The 15,598-nt window shown below is 40.0% G+C and overlaps 1 protein-coding gene across 4 annotated transcripts in view; it reads left to right on the forward strand.

Moving 5' to 3' along the window:
• CRACD (capping protein inhibiting regulator of actin dynamics) overlaps window positions 1-15,598 on the forward strand; it is a 1,952,305-nt gene that overhangs the window by 1,755,318 nt on the left and 181,389 nt on the right. The window lies entirely within an intron of this gene.

The following is a 15,598-nucleotide window of genomic DNA, read 5'->3' on the forward strand; positions in this document are numbered from 1 at the left end:
TCTGTACGTGTCAACTCTCTGAGCGGTGTGGAAAGTTGGTTCAAGTCTAGAAGTTGGCATCTCAAGGATTGCTGTTTGATTGGAAGAATATGGTCATAACCCTGAACTGGTAAATAAATGACCAACATAAGTGACTTCTCGCAGCCTGAATTTGCACTTCTGAGTATTCAGCTTAAGATTCACTTAATGTGCTCTTTCCAGTACTTTCTTGAGGTTTCTGTTATGCTCAGCTTCACCATTACCTCCTACTAGAATATCATCTGCTATAATAGCACACGGATACCCAGAAAAAAATAGATCCATTGCACGCTGAAAGACTTCACTGGCAGAATTTATCCCAAATGGCATTCTCAAAAATCTGTACCTGCCAAAAGGAGTACGACTTCACTGGTAGAATATATCCCAAATGGCATTCTCAAAAATCTGTATCTGCCAAAAGGAGTACTGAAAGTGGTTAGCAATGAGAATTTTCAGTCAAGCAGTATTTGCCAAAACAAACTCTTTGCATCCAAGACAGAAAAAAACAGTGGTATTTGGCATAAGAGCAGCAACTTCTTCAAATGTATGCATTGGATGATGAGGGCTTTTCAGTGCTTTGCTCAAATCTCGTGGCTCAATACATATTCTGATATCATATGAGCATTTCTTATGAGCTACAGCCATGTAAGATACCCATTTGGTTGATTCATCAGCTGGACAAATCACAGCTTGCTGCACCATTTTATCTAGCTTGGCTTTGACTCTGTTCTGCATAGCTATTGGAACTTTCCGGACTGGTCTGACAACTGGACTGACCTCTGGATCTAACTTCATGGAGTACACCACTGGGAGATTGCCTAATTTGTATTCAAAATGATCAGCATAGGTAAAGAAAATAAACTGGGTGAAATTAGAGTAGTGGTCTTCCAAGCTAACATGATGAACTTCCTTGTTAAATGAAAGCAGTCCCATTTTCAAACTGTCTCTGAGGCCTAATAATGGCTGAACATGCCTTTTGACCACATAAAATTGCAAGTCATAGCTGTTCCCAGCAGATTAACATGAAAACACTACTGAGCTTTCAGTTTGAATTTCTTCACGACCATAAGCAATAAGCTTAGCACACTTTGCCAGGTCAAATTTCTCACCAGCACATACTCTAGCAAATGTTTCTGCTGACATAATATTGCACTTTGAACCTATGTCAACTTTGAGCTCTGTGGATCTTCCATTTATCCGAACAGTACAAATTACTTCATTCTTTGCCCATAATCTATTGCATTGACTGTTTTATTGAGCATAGACACATCATCAACATAAAAAGTGGGGTCACAGTTTTCTAATTGATAAACTTGTCTCCTTGAATGTGCTCGTTTAATAAAAGAACATGTTGTATTTGATTTACAAAATATTTTACAATGATTCCACTTATTGCATTTGCGGCATTGCTGACCAAAAGCTAAGCACTTTTCTCTTTTAGACTCATGATTTCCACCACAGTTATGACAATTAGCAATGAAACTGGGTGGGGGCCCTTTCTTTGAGTTTGCTGACTCACTCTTGTGCCTCACTGAGACTGTACAATTTAAAGAGTGTACCTTGGAACGTGCTAGAAAGTTACAGGGTTTTCCTGTGACTGTTGCAGGGGCTACAGTTGCTGCCATGTGCTTGGGCCTGTTTCTCTTAGCCATGTGCTGTATACTATTAACATTAGCTTTAGAAGTTACTGGAAGCGTGCATTTCTCATTTGTAAGCATATTTTTGTGCTTTTCTGTAAGATATATTTGACAAATCTCAATGGCCTTATTCAAACTTAAATCACTGTCACAAAGCAAGATTTTTCTCGTAGTATCATCTTTAATACCACACACAAGTCTGTCTTTTATCAACTCATCCCTTAAGTCACTATATCTGCATGTTTTAGCTTTGTTTCTCAAGTCAGTTATATATGCTGCAAAAGTTTCACCAGGCTTTTGATCTCTTGTGTAAAATAAGTGCCTTTCAGTTGTAATATTCGTTTGTGGATTACACATTTCTATTTATTTATGTTTTAAGCACTCGGGGGCCTTCCCTTGACTCAGCCGGTACCACTATATGACGGTTTTCCCCCTTCCTGCAAATACAGCAGGTGCATACACAAATGAACACTCTCTTTCTATGGCTTCTGAACCAGCTAAATTAAGCAGAATAAATGCCTTTGTACGATCATCTTTATCAGAAAATGCAGCTTGTATGAAAATATTGTACTCCTGCTCAAACACTCTCCAATTCTCTGCAATATTATTGTCAAAGACAAGTGGACTTGGTTTACGAAATCTGTCTACCATGCCATCAAATTGTGCCCAAACACACTGAAAAAATGGCCCTTGTAATTATGTACAAACATGCACATACAGCCAGCACTTGTAATAACATTCAAATGCACAGTATACTCTTTGAAATGCTGTACTTTGCAAAATAAGCATTGAAATGTCTGAATTTTGTGAAATAACTCAACTATAATACTGCACAAACTTGCAAAGACTTCATACACCTCGGATATCTAAAATAGCTTAAATTAATGCGAAAAAGTGTGTGCTGTGTACTACTTCGAAAAAATGCAGGTGTTTTTCCTTATTTTATACATTTTATGCAATTCCAACTTTATTTCATTTTCGATAGTTATTCGCATATTTTCATCAATATGTCGCAGTTTTGGACATTTCGTTTAACTAGAAATTCTCTTGGAGAGTTCTGAGTGCTTCATTTTATATTTTGCAAATAAGAAATCATTTACATAAGCTTTGATATCTGAAATTCATTTTTGACCTTTTTTGCGAGTTATACATGCAGTAGGGATGATTCACTCCTGTATATTCCTCCACCTTTAACGGAGTGCCTTTGGTCTTGTATCTGGATCCCATTCTGACACCATGTCACTCGTCTTGCTTCACAAGTAAAGACAAACAGACGGAGTAGTTCATTTATCTGCTTTATTATGTAGAAACATATCAGGATGGATAGCAGCACTACAAAATATCAACAAACTGATTAACTAACAGACTACAGAGACATACATGCTTACATCTCAACAACTTACTACAAAATGGCAGTCAGGTTTGTACATGCTCAGTATTTATACACTTATGCAAGCCCCTAGAAAGCTTCTTAAGGGTATGCATACATACTGATCTACAGAAATGGGCATGGACACATTACTCTGGTTAATGCATATGGCCCTAATGCACATCACCCATATTTTTATTTACGTTGTTATTTGCTTCTTTAGAATCACATGCCTTTCCTAGCTCCACTCTCATGATAGGTGGTGACTGTAACATTATCCTGGACTCTGTCAGGGACAGGTCATTCCTCTGCTCTGCAAGGCATATCCAGGCACAAAAAGTTATTAGACATTATATTGATCATATGGGTCTGGAAGATGTTTGGCGGTGTCTGCATCAGGAGGAAGATAGATTTGCATATGTCATTCCTACAACACTGCAGTTCAGTAGGTTTGATTACTAGTTGATATCTAAAGATATGCTGTTGCAGCAGCTTGCTGCTGGGATAATTCTGGTCCCCTTCACTGACCATGTGAAAATGGTTTGTAAGTTTCCATGTCCAGTAGAAGTGGATTGTAGCAGGCCATGGAGGTTCAACCCACTCATTTGTATGGATAAAGCTCTTATAGAAGATAATATGTAGTGGGGTATGTCTTTTTCTTGATAGACACCCTATAGGGTCCTTTCCTATGGCAGTCTGGTGGGACATGTTTAAGTTAGATCTTAAAAGTCTGTGTATTGCAGCTAGGGAGAAACAGATGGCAAAACTAGATGTAAATATGGAAATTCTAGAGATTGGAGTGGCTGAGGCTTTCTCTAAATGTAAACTCTGTAAATTCAGAGATCAGCAAATTCTTTGGCAATACAAGATACCCATAAACAGCTGTGTATCCTGAAATGTGAGAGAAAGCACTTATATCTGCATCATCAGTATACCCATGCTTGCATCCACAAAAACTGCCCGTCTAAACCTTTAGCCATCCAAGCGTGGCACAGGCAACGTATAGTCCATTGTATCTAGTATTTTGGTTCAGGAGTCAGGTAAGGTAATAACTACTACTGATGACATTAATGCAGTATTTATGAGGTTCTATTGGTATTTATACTCGCAAGAGAAGTGTAAAGGGGGAGGTTAGAGGTATATTTAAAGGTTCAGTTGCTAGTGTGCTTCTTCCTTATGAATCTCCCCAACAAGCTGCACAGTTGACTCGATCAGATGAGATACAAGAGATAGACGTACAATTCAGATTGTGCCAAATGTCAAAGGTTCAGGCCTAATGGATTTCTTGCTGAAACATTTACAACTCTGAACCCCTTACTCCTCAGCACAATGGGAGCATTATTCTGTGAATACCAAGAGAAAGAGCAATTGAACCACTCTTCTAATGCTTCATATATTGTTCCCTAAACCCAATAAAGACTTAAAATTAGTCACTAATTATAGACCCTTATCCTTAATCAGTGTTGATGTTAAGATCTACACCTATGTATTTGCTAACAGAATTTTCTCCATTCTGCCTTCTGTAATCTCAACCACACAGATGGGGATTCATTAAGTGCAGGTCAAGGGACCATCATTTGAGGACTCTATGCCTATACATGCAGTGCCTTGTCCACAGTGCAGAATCAGCAGTGGCCTTTTTGCTGGAATTTGAGAAGGCCTTCAACACCATACAAAGGGAATATCTTTGGAGTGTTTTGTTTATTGTAGAGTTTCTGTGGGGCCTTCTTGCACTCTGTGCAGGCTCTTTATTCCAACCCTGTGGCAAAAATGGTAACTAATAACAATGTATCTACCTTTTTCCTTTCTGCAACAGGGCAGTCATCAAGACTGTCCTCTATCCCGGGCTCTTCTTCTTCTCGCTATTAATTCATTGAATAGGTTGTTACACAATCCAGGGTTGCTGAGTGGATGGGATTTATTGGGTGTCACAACAAAGACTCTGATTTTTGCAGATGATTGTGTGGTGCTTTTTCAGAACCCTGTGAAAACTGTTGGTCATTGTTGGGTATTTTGGAGGAATTCTCCAGCCTCTCGAGACTGAAGTTAAATCTCAGTAAATCAGAGGCCTTTGCCATTAATGCTGCAGGGAAGACATTACAGCAATCCAGGGTGAGGCTTCCCTTTAGGTGGTGTATTTCTGGAAATTATGCAGCATTCTGATATGGCCAAGTTGGCAGCCTACAATTTGGAGCCATTATGGAGAAAGCTATTCCTATGGGCTCACTCTTAGTTTAAGTTACATTTGCAGCTGATGGACAGAGTGACATTAGCCAAAATGTTTGTGGCACCACTGCTATATTATTTATATAGGCATATCCCTGGTCTTCATAAACACTATTGACATAAAAAGATAGCTATCCTTCTTTCATGTTTGATATGGAATAATTAAAGGTGAAGGCTTAAAAAGACTGCTTCAGTGGTACTTAGGAATAGAGGTGTCAGACTGGCATATGTTCAGCACGGGCTTTACACTGTGGCACTTAATCAATCATGATACAGCAAACTCCCTAAATCTGGCCCAGAAATGGAGCTAGCATCTTAAGGTCTTAATCCTCCTGGGCTATTACATGGTTTGAGGAGAACCTCCCAAGAAAGTTGCAGAGCTGACACCAGCTTATGGAAACGTGGCTCACTATAAAGAAAGTGTCTAAATAAATTTCTTTCTCCTGCTGACATATGGGCTCTAAGATCCCCCTGTAGGGGATGCCCTTTGCTCAACATGGAGGATCATTCAGTTAGTCCAGAGTGATGGGATCTTAAGAGCATCTACTGGCAAGGGGATTTCACACAGGAGGTGGAAGGCAAGAGGGTGTTTGCTTCCTTTAATTATCTTCAACTCAAATGGAATCTTTCACCCTCAGATCATTAGAAATATTTTACTCTTCAGGAACTCTATCATGGGTTTTTTCTTTACAAAGGAAGCAAGGGCTCACAATGTTGCCTGTGTTAGCTCATATTAAGGTAGTGGACTTCAGAACACTCAGCATAGAAACCTCAAAATGGGGGAATTATATTCTATTTTGTTAAATATGGAGACCACAAAGGCCAAGGACTGATTCAGGGAGAATGTGATATATGAATCCATCCTGTCAGATTCAGTCATTAATAAGTTACACTACGTGTTCAGTAAAACAAGAAAATGGCCATACACCTATGAGAAATCAGTCCTTTTATGGCTGGAGGGATACTGGCTATTGAGGTTTTGCCCATTGCCACTACAGATGGTCAGTCCATATTGTGGCATATGTGGGGACAAAAATCAATGAAGATTATAAATTGTTGGGCTTGCCTTCCAGTTTTTAAGTTTTGGAGTAAATTAAGGGGTTTGTTGACTGTTGTGCACAGGGAGAGGCCGTTCTTTTTATCTATGACACATGCTACTCTATCTAAAACGAGTTTTGCTTTTACAGCCTGGCTCATGCATGTTACTGCTGTGGAAAGGTCTTTTATTGGTGGGAAATAGAGAGACCCACACAAGTTGGTCTTTCACAATCTGAATCAGCATCTCTGCCATGTAGGATCCTTGGAAGATTTCTGGCTTTTACCAAAGGAGTGTGTCCTTCCTTATTAAGTTCATGAAACATTTCAGCACTGGTGGGTGTTATAGATAAGGGGCACTCGATAGATTTTTTAAGGGTTATGAGAAATATAGACATTCCTCCTTGCCATGTAACTACGTGAGACTTTTGAGTGTTTATTATAAATGAAATGTGATTTGGTTATCCTTTACTATATTAAGTGCCTTTATGTATGCATCTGTCCCTGCACATGTTGCTTCTAGTGAATGTTTTTGTAAAGCTGAATTCAATACAGGTTTGGAAAAAAAATGTAATAAAAATATTATGGCATGCAACTGAAAAATACAATTGGTATGACATTTGTGAAATTTGTTCTGAAATGGCCATGCAGCAAAACTCAAAAGCTTATAATATTGACTACTGCTACAGTAACAAAGATACATTCACCAAAGATGATGAGGTGGAACAGTTGCTTCTTGTTATGTTTCCTGGCTAGGGTTCAGTCCTGATCACTGGACTGAGTTTCCGATCGCTCCCTTTTCTTATGTCAGGTTTGCTACTCTAATCTCCTCCTAGCAACATGCTGCTCACATTGCTTGACAACTAAGGAAAAGCAAAAGTACTACTTGGTCTCTTCCCAGTAACTTTTCTTGACTGTAAAAGAGCTATTTGATTTACCAGTGAATAAAACCGAATTAATCAATTAAACACAAACTTACATACTTCATATTTTTCAATATGTTGTGCTCTACAGTTTGAACGTATTCTTTCTTGTGACTTTACCTAATGAAAAATAGTGAATGTTCTTTCTATATACTCTGAATTTCTATTCATATAGCATATGTGGCATTTCCTTTAATGTTGAAAAGGTAATGATCCTGCCCTTTATCTGAGAAATGATAGGCTTTATATTCCTCATGTAATCACAAGAAAGGTTGAGTAATAACCTTCAGATTAAATTTTTAAAATTGTTCCCTGACCTTGTGCTGCAGAGCTAAGAATTCCATATGTGACACTGGCGATCCATATTTAACAAGAATCAAAGGCACCAATGTCATGAAAGAGTCAGGGGCAGCACTGATCTTTAACATATTTATAGTTATGTACCAGACGGAAAGATTATATAAGCTTGTATGAGCATGTCCATAATTTTCCATAATGTCTCTGGTCTCTCCCCCATCCCATATTGCTCTGTGGCAATCTTCTTCTCCAGATTTCCTTTTGCCATACTGCAGTGTGAGACAGTAGGGAAATGACACCTTAAAAAAATCTTCTTACCATAAGTAAAAAAACTTTTTTCTTAGATAGCCTTGTTGGATTTTCTAACCCTTTATTCAATCAACGTGGATGCATTTCTGCTTTGCTGTGGAGCTTTTTATTGCAGTACATCTCTCCATTATAGGGACTTCTTCTAACTCCTTAGACTTAACTGATTGTATGTGACAGTTTTCCTTCAGCCTTTTGATGATTTTTGCTTTTAAGAACCTTTCCTTTTTTTCTTCTATTTATTTTTACTGCATTCTACCTCTGTCCAGACTGTGTTTTCTAAGTTTATAAATATAACAGTAATCTGACTCAGGGCAAACATAAGGCTTATCTTTCCTGTGTGGTAAAAGAAAATAACATTTATAAGTATTGTGATTATGTGAGGTATTGCCAGCTATGCCAGGAAAAGTAGAGCAGTGGATGTGTAACATATGCCAGCACAGCTAGCTGGAGTTTTGTAAATAATTACATGTCATTTGCATATCCAACTGATTGTACAGATGCTTGTGTTGAAAAAATGTATTTGTAAAGCTGCTTGTGTTACAAATGTACCAATGGTGGGTCCTGCTGGACAGAAAAGAAATACATCTGTATGTCAGACTTTATTGTAAATATTAAAATGAATATATTGTAACAAAAGGATACTGAAAGAGAAGAGGTTAATCTTAGTCAATTTAACTTTGAAAAATAGTCTGAAATTAAATTACCTGGTTTAGGCCATAAAGATTGTATCTCACAGTTCTGACTGCAGCCAGAGATGAAATGTCTGTGAAAACCAGGACTAGGAATCCTACTGTATGGTCCTTAGGGATGAAGTAATTGCTACTCTGGAAGGGTGGAAATGTTTGAAATTTTTTTAGCTTCCAGATGCTATAACACCTTAGCGAAGCTCTTTGCATGTGTATTATGACACATAGCTGCTAGATTCTGGTTCATTTTCTGGTAAAGTGGGTAGTGTGGGAACCAGAGTCATATGACCAGATATATGCAATGTCATTCTGTAATCCAGCACTGAAATTATGTTTTCATACTAGATGAGACTGAAGTCTCAGAGCAGTCTGTTTCTGAAACCTGACAAAGAAGGGGCACTCACCCACTTCATCTTGCCTTGCTTTATTATGTAAGTAAGAAACAGCAATTCTTTGGATCAGTCAGGAAAATATAGTGAGATTAGTTAAGTATTGTTTTTCTGTATATGTGTGAATGTTTCCATCTGTGTTATTGTTAATATTTCCTGTGACTGAAACTCTGGTATTTACTGTAAATAGATATTTAGTAGGTTCATGTTCTTTTATTATTTATTATTCAATATATTTAAACTTTTCATTGTGGCTGTCTTTTAGATAATATTTTAACCTTTTAGTCATTTTGGTGACACTATGGACACTCCTGAAAGCCTTGCTGCATTGGTCAAACACTACCATTTGTATTAGTATTAATTGCACTCAGTATAATTTGGTACCCTGGTAAAAGCCTTAGAGAAGCTGGCTTTGGAGTGTTCTGGAGGCAGTATCTACCTTATAGTCTGAGCAAAGGAAGCATAGCTGATAAATTTGTGCCAGACTTTCCCAGGTGTGTGTGTGTGTGTGTGTGTGTGTGTGTGTGTGTGTGTGTGTGTGTGTGTGTGTGTGTGTGTGTGTGTGTGTGAAAATCAAATCTCAAAGAGTGTGTATGTGTCAGCTACTCAGAGCAGGGACACAGAGTACAGGTTTCACAGAGAGAGTTATGGAGGACTTAGCTTGGAACACTCAGCTGAGGACTCAACTCTACAGCTGTGCAATTGGGGAGTCTTATTTGGGGCCTGGTGACAGAGAGGGGAAACCCAGCCCCAGAATGGGAGTGTGTTCCCTGTGTGCTATTAAGGGAAATTGTCCTTGTTGCAGAGAGTTGCATCTGGAAATACTGTGTGTATCTATCTTTGTTCCAAGTGAACATCCCTCACCAGTATCCGTGGTGAGGATTGAGACTCCATGATTACTAGCCCAGAGTAGGAATGTCACAAGTATATTGTTTGTCAAGCCTCTACTCCCAGTGTACTGCATAACAACAAAGGCTCCCTATTACACTGTTGCAGACGCAGGTTGTTGAAGGCAAAATAGTGAAGCGGCTTTTCAGCGAATTCTTTCCCTGGGAAAGAATTTGTTTGGCCGCTTTCGCTACTTTGCCTTTTGGACACTGTAGTGCAATCTTGGAGTTGTTATATTTAAGTAGGGTGGGTGTGGGGGTACAGCCCCCCACATCGGGGGGTGTTGGGGGCAAAGCCCCCCACATTATGTAATGTTTTACAGTTTTTTTTTGTTGTTTCAGAACAGCAATTTTTTTCCCTTGGAAAAAAATCACTGTTCTCAGGTTTCAACATTATAAGCTTTTGCTTACATGGGGTCGATTATGTGTAGTTTGCTCTTCTGAGCTTGCAATATCATAATATAGACCCACAACAAAAACATCCTAGGTTGCATATGTATGAAAGGACCATTACAGGCCAGCATCCTTCTGTCCTGGGGCTGAAAGCATTTTTGGCTTGGGAGCTAATGTTTTCCACTTTGGTGTTGACAACCCCCAAATCAGACAACAAGCCTAGGCTTCATAAAACTCATAAGCCGTAAAAAGTAAAGTCTTCTTCTTGACCATCCAAGACTGCTTCACAAAAGATGTAGGAAATGGTTCTCAATAATATTTTCCAGGTTGTTCAAGATTAGTACTCTATTCAGCTCTCCAACTCTCCAGGTTTAACCTTGTTAACTGACATGGAGGTAAGTCGCATACTTAGTCTAATCCTTAGACCAATCTTGAGAAGGAGTTCTCCAATGGCTTTCTTTGAGTTTAGCTATGATATGTTCATGAAAGTACTGGTTAGGGCTCAAAAGAGATTGTCTGCACACCACCTCAAGCTACTTCAATAGTAGAAAAGGGCCCATTACCAAGCATTCTGTCTTCACCTGTACCTGTCCTGTGTATGCCAGTGTAGACCCAAATATCAAAGCAGAAAAGCCCCTCAATGTTGACTGTAATGCAGATTTCAGCACTGCTGATTTAAGCATTGATAACTAACACTTCTGGCTTTACTACTAGTGCTGGTGATCTCATCACCATCTGAATTAATGCCTATGGACTTCTCTGCCTCACTGCTCTGTGTCAAGCTCTGGGTGCTGCATCCATCAACAGCCTTATCAAAAGAGATGCAAGTGTTGATTGTTCAAGTTCCACAGCTGTTGGTGCTGGTACTCTCAGAATCAAGTAAGTAGACATTGCCAGTGTTGACACTTGCAATGTCCTCCCTTGACTGATATGATTACATTAATGACATGTATACAACAGGTAGCTTAACCTCTTCATAAACCTTTGTCATTCCCTGCTATTTAGTAACAAACACAGAGAACCAAGGTCTGATGCAGCATTCTTCCAGAATATTTGCATATAAGCACACTTCCTCTTCATATTTGGACTTGTCAGCTCTGAATATCACAAGGAAGCATATAAGTAAGAGGAAACACAAAGACTCCTCTGTTGAGTGTCTCATGCTGGATGTCAAAGATGAAGAGGATGTAGATTCTTCCTCATCTGCCTGAAGATCCCAGATTTGGGAACATCTTATAAATGTTGTGCCAGATGAGGGAGATAGTCCATGGAACCAATTTCTTTCCCACAGACAACCCTGTAAAAGGCCATTTGATATACACAGCAGTCATTTAGCGGATATGTTAATAGTGACCGCAAATAATTCATGGAAAAAAGCATCACTGTGGTGCTTGCTCATGAGAGACCCAACAGGATTCCCTAACTCCTAATAAATTGCCATCTTTAAGACTATTAATGCAGATATTGTTAGTGCATCAGAAGCCCTTTAAAAAGATTCTGATTCCTTAAAACAGTCAGTAAATCACCACCTATATAAATCAAATGTATGGGTCACATTTGAAGGTTGCATGGCTAGGCTTATAAGGAACATAGTGGTGGCTAGCCTAGTATATCTCAATGGACCTATGAATGCTTGGCAGCACAACTCCCTCCCAATAAAGAGTCAAAGTCTGTGGAACATTTCAAAAATACAGGGTAATTAATTAAAAATGAGACACTGGTGCTTTCCTACCTATCTGTTGCAAAGAGAGGAATTTAAGGAATGGGTAGAGAAAATTATTCAGGGGCTATTAGAGAAGATAGAAATTTCTTATGAAAATATAACTAGGGAGTTGGTTTGAATTAAAGCAGAGTTTAAAAATAGGGTGGAAATAAAAGAAAGGGAGATATGGTTAAGAAGTAACAAGAATTATTTAAGATGGACTGACAAATGTTAAAGTATTGCAAAATAGGGGGAATCTCACAGAACAAGAAAATGAGCAACTGCAGAATGCTAAACAGAAAATAAGGGATTACCACAATAATATGCACGAGTTGAGAAAGATTGCTGTTAAGCAACTGTGTTTTGATAATACCTCTAGAGGCAAAAACTTTTAGCACAACGGCTCAGGCAACAGAAAGTAGAAAGGACTGTCACTAAGTTTAGGGAGCTTATAACAAGGAAGATAATAATGTATAATTATTAGAAATATTTCAGAAATTCTATCAAAGTCTGTAGAAAGCAGCACAGGGTAGCTTTTCTGTCCTGAAAAAAAATAGTTTTTCCTTTTTTTTTTGAACGTAGGTCTTTAATGCCCCAAAGTGTATAACAGAGTGTCAATGTTTGTAAAGTTGACATTTTTTGGTGGACATTGTGAGCATTGACATTTGGTAGTTTCAATGAAATTCAGTACAACTGTAAAGATATATACTTTTCTTTGTGACCCAAATTGTAGCTGAAAAGAGTCCAGGAAGAACCTCCTCACTTACACAGTTATTGGGAGATTGAGTAGTGGATGGATGCAGTAGCAGCAGTATTGCAATATTGGATGATATGAAAACTAAACCACAGGATGAATCTCTTGGTTTACCAATCAGTCTATGTCACCATCCTGCCCTGTGGTCACAACCTTTGGGTATTGACCAAAGCAGTGGCATCACAGATAAGAGGCTGGAGTGAGTTTCCTTCATAAGGTTGCTGGCTCACTCTCTCTCTCTCTCTCTCTCTCTCTCTCTCTCTCTCTCTCTCTGTCTCACACACACCACACACACATTGGGTCGATTGGAGTCAGCTTTAGTAGTATGGGAAACTTGTAAGGTTCATAGGTTCATAGGTTCATACTAGGCTATCTGCCCAAGGGCATTTATAAGCCTAGCCCATAGTTATGTGGCTTTCGCCACCCCTTTAGTTTGAATAAAATTATGCCTATTATTTTGCTGTGCCTCTGTCAAGCAGTGACACTGAAGTAATCCCTGGGGTATATCTGCGATCTCCCATCCATTGGTCAAGATTCCTCTTGAACAAGGCCAGCGAGGTGCTCTGCCTCACGTACCGGGATTTTGTTCCACAGCATAGGGAGTCTCTGGGTGATGAATCTGTCCCTCCAGCACGTTCTATTAATAACCAAGTCAAGGTTTAAGTGTCCCGCCCTTGTGGTTCTGTGGGATCTAGATTTTTTGAGGTGAAGCATATTCATCAAATCTGGGTTTGACATGGCCTTATATGTCAGGCACAGGTCACCTCTGAGCAAGCGGTATGAGACTGAATAGAGCTGGAGTTCTTTCAGTCGGGCAGCATAAGACATATTTTTGAGACCCTTTATCCTTTTGGTGAGGAACTTTTGGGGCCTTTCCAGCTGCTGCAGGTGTCAGGTCAGATACATTCCGAATGGGGCATTGTACTCAATCATAGGTCTAATGAGTGATGAGTACAGGGGACGATGACCTCCCTTGATCTAGATGTGAATCCCTTCATGATCAGGTGGGCAATGTAGAAGGTTTTCCTAACTACTTTAGCAACATGAGTGTCAAACGAAAGGCTACTGTCAACCTGGGTCCCCAGATCCCTGATGACTTCTTCTGTGCTCAGTGGATTGCCACCTATATGGTAGCTAGGGGTAACCCTGTTTTTCCCGAAGGGTATGACTATGCATTTCTTGGCGTTAACTTTAGGCCATGGCTCTGGCACCTGTTATCCAATTCTGTGAGGGCCTTGTCAACGATATCTGTGTCAGATGTGTTTACGACTATCGCGCCAAGTTTGCAGTCATCTGCAAACTTTGTCAGCCATAACCCTCCTGTGTTTGCTTGTACTTCAGAAAAGTAGATGCCGAACAAGAGTGGACCCAGGACTGAGCCCTGTGGGACACCACTTGTGACAGGCTTTGAGTCTGACATGGCTCCAGCAACTCTGACCCTGTGGGTTCTGTCACTTAGCCAGTTTGCAACCCATCTTGTGATGTATGGGTTTACATTCAAGCTGATGAGTTTTTCGATGATACCTGAGTGGGGTATTGTGTCGAAGGCCTTTGCCAGGTCGAGGTAGGCTGTATGGACTGCCTTTCCCTCATCAATGGCCTTGGTGACTGTCTCAAAAAGTCAACCAAGTTTAAAAGGCATGATCTGCCTTTGACAAAGCCAAACTGGGTTGGATCCAAAGTCTGCAAGTTCCCTATGTCTTTATTTATGAGTTCCATTATGATCCTCTCCATGGCTTTGCAGATAAGGCTTGTCAAGCTAATGGGACGGTAATTTCCAGGGTCGGTGGAGGCACCGCCTTGTGAAGTGGGACCACAGTCGCGCGCGCCACTCCTTGGGTACGATCCTGAGGTGAGGCTAAGATTAAACAGCTGTCCTAACTGCGGGTTTAATTCCTCATTGAGTTGTGGAGCACACAGCCGGGGACACCATCCGTCCCATGGATGCTGTGTTTTGCCTTGGAGAGAGCAGTTCTCACCTGGGCATTGGAGATGTTTGGGGGCTACAATCCTCTGGTATAGATATCTCTCCTTTTGGGAGAAGTTTGCACTGAACCTGTCAGCCAGTATGTTGGCAATGTGTGTAGGTTCAGTAATCTTCACATCATTTTGAACTAATTCTGAGCATATTTGGGAGTTTCCTCCTAGGTTTCTAACATAGCTAAAGAAGGCCTTATGATTGTCTTTTGAGTCCTTGGCGATTTTTCTCTCAAAATTTGCCTTGGATGATTTTATGAGAGCTCTTAGTTTTTTACTTATAATGATCAAAGGTGTCTTACCTTTCAAGGATTTTGCTCTGTCTTGTAGTAGCTTCCTCCTTTTGTTGTAGAGCTTGTTTATGGCTGGGGTCCACCAGACTGGACGCTTGCCTTTGGTACAAAGAGTCTTAGTTTTGTTTGGGATTGCCTGATCCATGCAGTCCTGTAGGTGCTGGTAGAAGGCATTTGTAAGTGATTCAGCAGTTTGAGTAATGTTTACCACTGGCTCAGGGGCCTTAAAGGAGACCACACTAGTTTTTAGAAGTGTGAAGTCGGCTTTTGAGAAGTTTTTCACTGTGGTCTTTTTTATTTCAGGTGGGGCGGGATGAGGACCTCCAGCGAGATTAGTTTATGATCTGATCTCACCAGTGAGGGGTATACTTCCAGTGTTGAACATTGTGATCCCATGTTCGTGATGATGAGATCAAGTATGTTTTCTCCTCTTGTGGGGATGGTGACTAGTTGTTCCATGGCATTTGAGTTTATGAACTCCAGGAACCTTTGGGCTAGAGTGTTTGGGCTTGAGTAGTGTTCCCAGTCTATATTAGGGTAGTTGAAGTCACCTAGTATGATGGTGTTTGGAGATACATTTATCCCCTTCAATGTTTTCAGGAAGGCCATGTGAGGTTCCTGAGTTTGAGATGGTGGCCTGTAACATGCTACAAATTGCAGAGCAGTCTTGCTCACACGGCTTTTCACAGGACATGTGCTAGGC

The sequence above is a fragment of the Protopterus annectens genome, chromosome 2.part1 (genome assembly GCF_019279795.1).
Source record: "Protopterus annectens isolate FY-2018-M chromosome 2.part1, PAN1.0, whole genome shotgun sequence".
Lineage (NCBI taxonomy): Eukaryota > Metazoa > Chordata > Ceratodontiformes > Protopteridae > Protopterus > Protopterus annectens.